Source organism: Scyliorhinus torazame, chromosome 9, assembly GCF_047496885.1.
Source record: "Scyliorhinus torazame isolate Kashiwa2021f chromosome 9, sScyTor2.1, whole genome shotgun sequence".
NCBI lineage: Eukaryota > Metazoa > Chordata > Chondrichthyes > Carcharhiniformes > Scyliorhinidae > Scyliorhinus > Scyliorhinus torazame.
In genome coordinates, this window is record NC_092715.1 from 17,669,407 (window position 1) to 17,677,414 (window position 8,008).

The window sequence follows — 8,008 nt, forward strand, 5'->3', positions numbered from 1 at the left end:
TGAGGGCCCTCTAATCGGTAAATTGGGGCTTTGGGGAGGTGCGGAGGCTGCAGTGACGGTGGCGGGGGGTGGGGTCGAGAGTTCGGCGTGGCATTTAAAAATGACGCCCCGACCTCTTCCTGTGCCAGTTTGCTAAGCTCGTCGGTGCAGGAACTAAAGGTAAGCGCCGTCTCGGCGGGGCGTCCCGCAGCAGAGACCCCCAAAAACAAAAGTCTTGTTTGATGGCGGGGTCATTCTTAGCGCTGCAGGCCCCGCTACCCGCTCCCCAGGGCTCCACCAGAGCCGACAAGAATGAATGTAAATACCACCTCCTCCCTCCTTAAATTGAATGTCCCCAACACGTTCAAAACAAGTTCAACATGAATAATAGTCAGCAAGGCAGACGGAATGGAGGTCGTTGCTCCCGGAGCGAGTGGCGGCCAAACTCTGGCATCTTCTTCACACTGCTGGTAACCTCTGCCGTTTCAAAGTGAGGGGCGGGGTTCAGGGGGGATTTGAGGCTGGTGACCGTCTGGAGTGCACCGCCTGGGAGGGTGGTAGAGGCGGGTTGCCTGACAGCCTTTCAAAAGTACCTGGATGAGCACTTGACACGCCTTAGCATTCAGGTCTATGGGCCAAGTGCTGGAAAGTAGCATTAGGTAGTCAGGTCAGGAAGGGCCTTTCATGCATCGGTGCAGACTCGATGGGCCGAATGGCCTCTTCTGCACCCTAGTATTCTATGATTCTGTCATTCTGTGTTAGGATCGTAGGAAAGGTCAACTCAAGACTTTGAAGGGTTGAACCTGGATTTTCCGCAGGCCCCAATTCTGTCCTTCCAGCCAGCAACTGGTCTCCACGATAACGTCACCTCCGGTCTGGACAGGTCCAGTCTGTGCAAGGAGCGTGGCAGGAACCCATATCTCCCTTGTGGAGAAATTCCTCGCCAAAACCCCTTACCCTTCATGCTTTGCCTTGCCTTCCCGCCATTCTTTTGTTCTTGCTGTTGTACGAGCTCTTTAGTTTTGAGAGGTTTAAAGTGATCGAGCGCAGAACTCAGGATTCTTTCCATCATTAGGAATGCAGGATAGGTCCTGTTCGTGGAATGTGCAGTATTCCGATACACCAGTAGAAACTTGTTAAGAGGTTTGATCAGAGAGCTCGTTGCTCTCAATGTATGTTTCACGGTTTAGTCAAAACATCCTGCTAGTCCATTATAGAATCATAGCCTACAGCACAGAAAAGACTCTTCGGTCCATCGTATTTGCGGCGGTCAAACACAACCACCTAACTATTCTAATCCCATTTTCCAGCCCTTGGTCCATAGCCTTGTCTGCCCTGGGATCGCAAGTCCGCATCTAAATACTTCTTCAATGTTATGAGGGTCTCTGCCTCCACCACCCTTTCTGGCAGCGAGTTCCAGACTCAAATCACCCTCTGTTTTTCTCGCTTACCCTCTAAACCTCTTACCTTAAATCTATGCCCCCTGGTCATTGAACCGTCCACCAAGGGGAAACGTTTCTTCCTGTCTACTCTATCTATGACCTTCAAAGTTTTATTCACCTCAATCATACCCCCCCCCCCCCTCAGTCTCCTCTGCTCCAAGGAAAACAACCCCCAGTCTGTCCAATCTCTCTTCATAACGAACACTCTCCAGCCCAGGCAACATCCTGGTAAATCTTCTCTGCCCCCTTTCCAGCGGGTCCCTCCTATAATGTGGATTCTGGAACTGTACTCAATACTCTCGCTGTAGCCTAACCAATGTTTTATACAGTTCCATCCTGCTCTTAAACTCAAGTACACCATATGCCTTCTTAACCACTGAGTCCACCTGCTCTGCTACATTAAGGGACGGGTGTACATGCACACCAAGGTCCCGCTGATTCTCAGTGCTTCCCAGGGTCCTGCCGTTTATCGTGTATTCCGTTGCCTTGATTGTCCTGCCCAAGTGCATCACCTCACACTTATCCGGATTGAATTCCATTTGCCACTGATCAGCTCATCTGACCAGCCCGACTATATCCTCCTGTAATCCCAGGCTATCCTCCTCACTATTTATCACCCCACCAATTTTTGTATAATCTGCAAACTCACTGGTCAACCCTCCTACATTCAAGTCTAAATAATTTATATAACCACAAACAGCAAGGGCCCCAACACTGATCCCTGCGTGACCCCACTGAACACAGGCTTCCTGCCACTCAGCCAATTCTGGATCCAATTTGCCAAATTTCCTTGGATCCCACGGGCTCTTACCTTCACTATCAGTCTCCCATGTGGAACCTTATCAGAAGCCTTGCTGACGTCCAAGTAAACTACGTCAAATGCATTTCCCTCATCCACACACCTGGTCACCTCTTCGAAAAACTCAATCAAGTTGGTCAGACTTGACCTCCCCTCAACAAAACCATGGTGACTGTTCTTGATGAATCTCCGCCTCTCCGAAAGTAGGTATTCGAGTGCACTAACTCAATTGCTGAGTTTCCTTTGCAGCCAGCTCCACAGAAACAGGGATTTCCTTGGCTGTCTGCAGAGTAAGATTACTCTCAATTGGCGAATGTTTCTATGTCGCTTCACTGCGTACACCACAAACAAGTCTGTCTCGAGTAGTGTCATTCAGCACATTCCCAAACTCATCAGATTCTGCAAATCGTTTCAGCACTGCCACGAATTGTGTGATTGACTCCCCCTCTTCTCGGTTTCCTATATGGAATCTAAAGTGCTCTGCAATCACCACAGGTTTCAGCTAAAATATGCTTGCAAAGCATCTACAATCTGCTTGCACGTCTTAAGGCCTGACTTCTCAGTTTGAACTAAACTGCGGAGGAAATTAAACGGTTCCCCCCCCCCCCATCATGGTCAGGAAAGTGGGCATCACAATATCTTGAGCCTGCACAAAATAGTCAAAATGCTCAGTATGGGAGCTCCATCGCTCCACATTTTCATTATGGGTCCCACAGCGCTGGAAACGCCCACCATTTTTGTACCAATGGAAGTTTCCCGTACGCACACTTCGCGTTTTCTGCAACTGCCTTGATTCCCTCACACACAAAGCAACATCGCGAGCTTCAGCCGCTCATTTACCACAGACAGCTGCATAATCTGATCCGCAGGCAGATTATCGTTACTCTCACCCACCTAGCCCTTTAGTTCTCCGCAGCACTTGTGAAAAGTGTTCCTTTCTAACTTTTCCTTTCCCAATTTTTTTTTGGTAAATGTCTTCGTCCCGGCTGGCTAGCCGGGGTATTTTTGTCATCCTCGTCGCCAGTTTTATGTTGCGTTTTGGAGATGTGATACAACGGAGCACCGGAGTTTAAAACAACGTGAGCTTTATTTACGGCATGTTATCGTTGACCTTGCTGTTCTTTCTCTCTGTTTCCCGTGCTAGGACTTCAATTCTGGACCGGGATTCTCCGACCCCGTGCCGGTCAGGGACCGTTGACAGCGGCCCCCGGGGCGATTCTTCGGGCCCTGACAGGCCGAGTAGCCACTGAGTTCGGCCGGGTCCCGCCGGCGTGGGTTACTCAGGTCCCACATGGTGGGACCTGGAAGGTGTGTCTGCGGGGGCCGTCCTGGAGGGGGGGGGCGGGCGGGAGCATCCGACCCGGGGGGGTGGTGGGGGGGCGGCCATGGAGGCCTGGCCCGCGATCGGGGCCTACCGTTTGGCGAGCTGGTTCCATGGGGGCCTATTTTCCTCCGCGCCAGGCACCTGTAGGGCTCCGCAATATTGCCCGGGGGCCGGCGCGGAGATGGGAACCCACGCACATACGCGGAATCACGCCGGCCATTCCGCGCAAGCGCGAACTCGCGCGGGCCGTTACCCGCCGGCTGGAGTTGCGGGGACCACTCGGGCACTGACCTAGCCCCCTAGGAAGGGGAGCGTTCCCCATTATCGAGGACCATTGACGCCGAAATGCTTGCCGCTGCTTTTCACGCCGGCGTCAGAACTTGGCCGCGGGATTGGAGAATCCCGGTCCTGGCGTGTGGTACTGAAAACAGGCTGAGAAGATACACATGGGCCAGGAACAGAAACTGTCTCATGAGGCGCTGGCTGGAATCGATACTGGCCATCTGCAAAAGCACCCAAGTCAAGGCATAAACCTGTTATTGCGATGTGGACTTTGATTACTCATCCCAAGTCTATGAATATGTAACAAACTTCCAGACTCAGGTGATCAACTTTGCAGCAGGACGAAGAACAGACAAAAGAAGCCATCAGACTCCTTAATGAGCTGATGGCTGGTCAGACCAGGGGAGTTTCAGAGGGCACTGGGTCTTGAATGAACCACCATCGATAAACAGGAGTGTCCTGGGCTGCATTCTCCGCAGCCCTGCGCGCGTCGAAATCGCGGCCGGCGCGGGAGCGGAGAATCCACATCCACGCCATAATCGGGCCCGGAGCCGGCCCGTCGATTCCCCGCGACCCGAAAATCGGCGTGACCGTGGAGTACGCCGCGTGGCTGGGGGCCCACTGACAGAGGCCCAGCCAGCAATCCACTCCCGACCGGCTGAGTCCCCGACTCCGTGGGACTAACCACCTATTGCCGATCGGGGATGCTGGCCCCGATGGCGGGCCAGGCCAGCGTGGGGGCCCCCCCCCTCGGGGTCGGATCCCCCCGACCCCCCCTCCCATACCAGCTTACCCGAACAGGCGCCAGAATGTGGCGACTAGGGGCTTTTCACTGTAACTTCATACTTGTGACAATAAAAGGTTATTATTACTATTATTTTTTTAAAATTATTTTATATGATTATTTTTTATTATGAATGAGCCGGTCAGTTACCAATTAGGAGCAGGAGCAGGCTATTCGGCCCCTGGAGCCTGCCATGCCATTCAATAAGATCATAGAACCATGGAACCCTACAGTGCAGAAAGAGGCCATTCGGCCCATTCAAGTCTGCGCCGACCCGCTCTGAAAGAGCACCCTACCTAGGCCTACCTTGCCCCATCTCCTAACCCCCCCTACTCCCCCCAATCTTTGGACACTAAGGGGCAATTTATCATGGCCAATCCACCTAACCTGCACATCTTTGGGCTGTGGGAGGAAACCGGAGCACCCGGAGGAAACCCACGCAGCCACGGGGAGAATGTGCAGACTCCGCACAGACAGTGACCCAAGCTAGGAATCGAACCTGGGACCCTGGAGCTGTGAGGCAGTGGTGCTAACCACTATGCCACCATGCTCATGGCTCGTGGAGTAGTCCAGAATTTCTGAGGTTCTGCTTTTTAATCTTGCCTTTAGCTGTTTGTACACCATCAGGAATCCTCTCTCTTAGTCCTACATATGTTGTTGGCACTCACGTGGACCGAACATCTAGATACTTCTCCTCCTGCCCCGAGATACTCTCAAGCCCTGAGGAGATGCCGTTAACCCTGGCATCGGACAAGCTACACAGCCTTCAGGATACACGCCCTTGACTATACACCCCCCACAACAACTCCTTCCTTATTACTCTACCCACTTGAATGTCTGCCTGTACCACTGTGCTGTGGTCAGTTTGCTAATCCTCCCTGCAGTCCCTGCTCTAGTCATAAGAATAAGAACTAGGAGCAGGAGTGGGCCATCTGTCCCCTCGAGCCTGCTCCGCCATTCGATGAGATCATGGCTGATCTTTTGTGGACTCAGCTCCACTTTCCGGCCTGAACACCAGAACCCTTAATCCCTTTATTCTTCAAAAAACTATCTATCTCTATCTTTAAACATTGAATGAAGGAGCCTCTACTGCTTCACTGGGCAAGGAATTCCAGAGATTCACAACCCTTTGGGTGAAGAAGTTCCTCCTAAGCTCAGTCCTAAATCTACTTCCCCTTATTTTGAGGCTATGCCCCCTAGTTCTGCTTTCACCCGCCAGTGGAAACAACCTGCCCACATCTATCCTATCTATTTCCTTCATAATTTTATACGTTTCTATAAGATCCCCCCGCATCCTTCTAAATTCCAACGAGTACAGTCCCAGTCTACTCAACCTCTCCTCATAATCCAACCCCTTCAGCTCTGGGATTAACCCAGTGAATCTCCTCTGCACACCCTCCAGCGCCAGTATGTCCTTTCTCAGGTAAGGAGACCAAAACTGAACACAATACTCCAGGTGTGGCCTAACTAACACCTTATACAATTGCAGCATAACCTCCCTAGCCTTAAACTCCATCCCTCTAGCAATGAAGGACAAAACTCCATTTGCTTTCTTAATCACCTGTACACCAACTTTTTGCGACTCATGCACTAGCACACCCAGGTCTCTCTGCACAGCAGCATGTTTTAATATTTTATCATTTAAATAATAATCCCTTTTGCTATTATTCCTACCAAAATGGATCACCTCACATTTCACATAGTCCAAAGGGACTGCATGACCTTGAGCCTGTTGGGAAAATGCCGAGACTGATACTGCTCCAATAATACCTTCTGCTCAACCACTTACGCTGAGGCTATGACTCCATGTTCTCAGCTCTCCGGCCAGACAACCTTTTCATAAGAATTCTAAGAGTGTTATATGTGCCAATAAGGTCACCCTCTTTCTTCGAAACTCCAGAGATATGGATGCATTCTACTCACTCCCTCGTCACAAGACAATGGGCGGGATTCTCCACTCCCGCGCCGAAGTGCCCACGCTGTCGTGAACGGCGTCGAGGTTCACGACGGCGCGAAACGGCTCCGATCCCGACCGAGTCAGGGCCCGAAAATGGGCTAGGATCGGGGCCGCGTCATCTACACGCGCCAGGCCTTGTCGCCCGCGTAAAGGCGGCGCCGCATAGATGACGCGGCCGGCGCCACATAACGGGCGTCATCCGCGCATGCGTGGTTGCCGTCCTCTCTAAGTCCGCCCCGCAAGAAGATGTCAGACGGATCTTGCGGGGCCGCGGAAGGAAGGAGGTCCTCCTTCAGAGAGGACGGCCCGACGATCGGTGGGCACCGATCGCGGGCCACCCCATATTTGAGGTACCCCCCCAGTGCAGGACCCCCCCTCCCCCCCCCCCCCCGCAGGCCGCCCCCCCAGCGATCACACACCGTTCACGACGGCAGCGACCAGGTGTGGACGGCGCGGGGGGAACCCGCCGTTTTGGCCTGGCCGCTCGGCCCATCCGGCCCTGAGAATAGCGGGGGTGCCGGAGAATCGCCATTTTGGGTGTCTCCGGCGATTCTCCGGCCTGCGGCCCGTGGAACTCGACGGGGCTGACCCGCCGCTTGGGAGAATCACGGGAGGGCGTCGGACCGGGGTCCCGGGAAATTTTGCTGGCCCAGGCGATTCTCCCAACCGGCGCGGGAGTGGAGAATCTCGCCCAGAGCCTCTCATCCCAGGATTCAGTCCAGTGAACCTCTGTTACATTCATCTCTAAGGCAAGGACATCCTTCCATCGTAATTAAGGACCCCACGCACCCCGGGCATTCTCTCTTCCACATTCTTCCGTCAGGAAATAGATACCAAAGTTTGAAATCACGTACCAACCGACTCAAGAACAGCTTTTTCCCTACTGCCATCAGACTTTTGAATGGACCTACCTCGTATTAAGTTGATCTTTTCTCTACACCTTGCTATAACTGTAACATTATATTCTGCAGTCTCTCCTTCCTTCCCTATGTACGGTGTGCATTGTTTGTACAGCATGCAAGGGAACAATACTTTTCACTGTATACCAATACATGTGACAATAATAAATCAAACCAAATCCTTCCTTAGATCATGAGACTAAAACTTTGCACGGTACTTCAGGTCCAATACAATTGCAGCCAGACATCCTTACTCTTGCGATCAAGGCTGATATGACATTTGCCTTCCTAATTCTTTGCTGTACCTGCATGCTAACCTTCCCTGATTCCTGCACAAGGACTCCCAAATCCATGTGAATATTTAATCATCTTTCAACTAGTAAAAAATAATCTGTTTGTTCCGACCAAACTCAGTGTGGACTTTTCATTGCCCCGTACAAAACAAAACCCCCCTCAGATCTGTGACCTGCACGTCAATCGTTCATTTCTCTTTGATATTGATTTTCATAGGCTGTGATTGACAGCTTCCACACACATCCAGC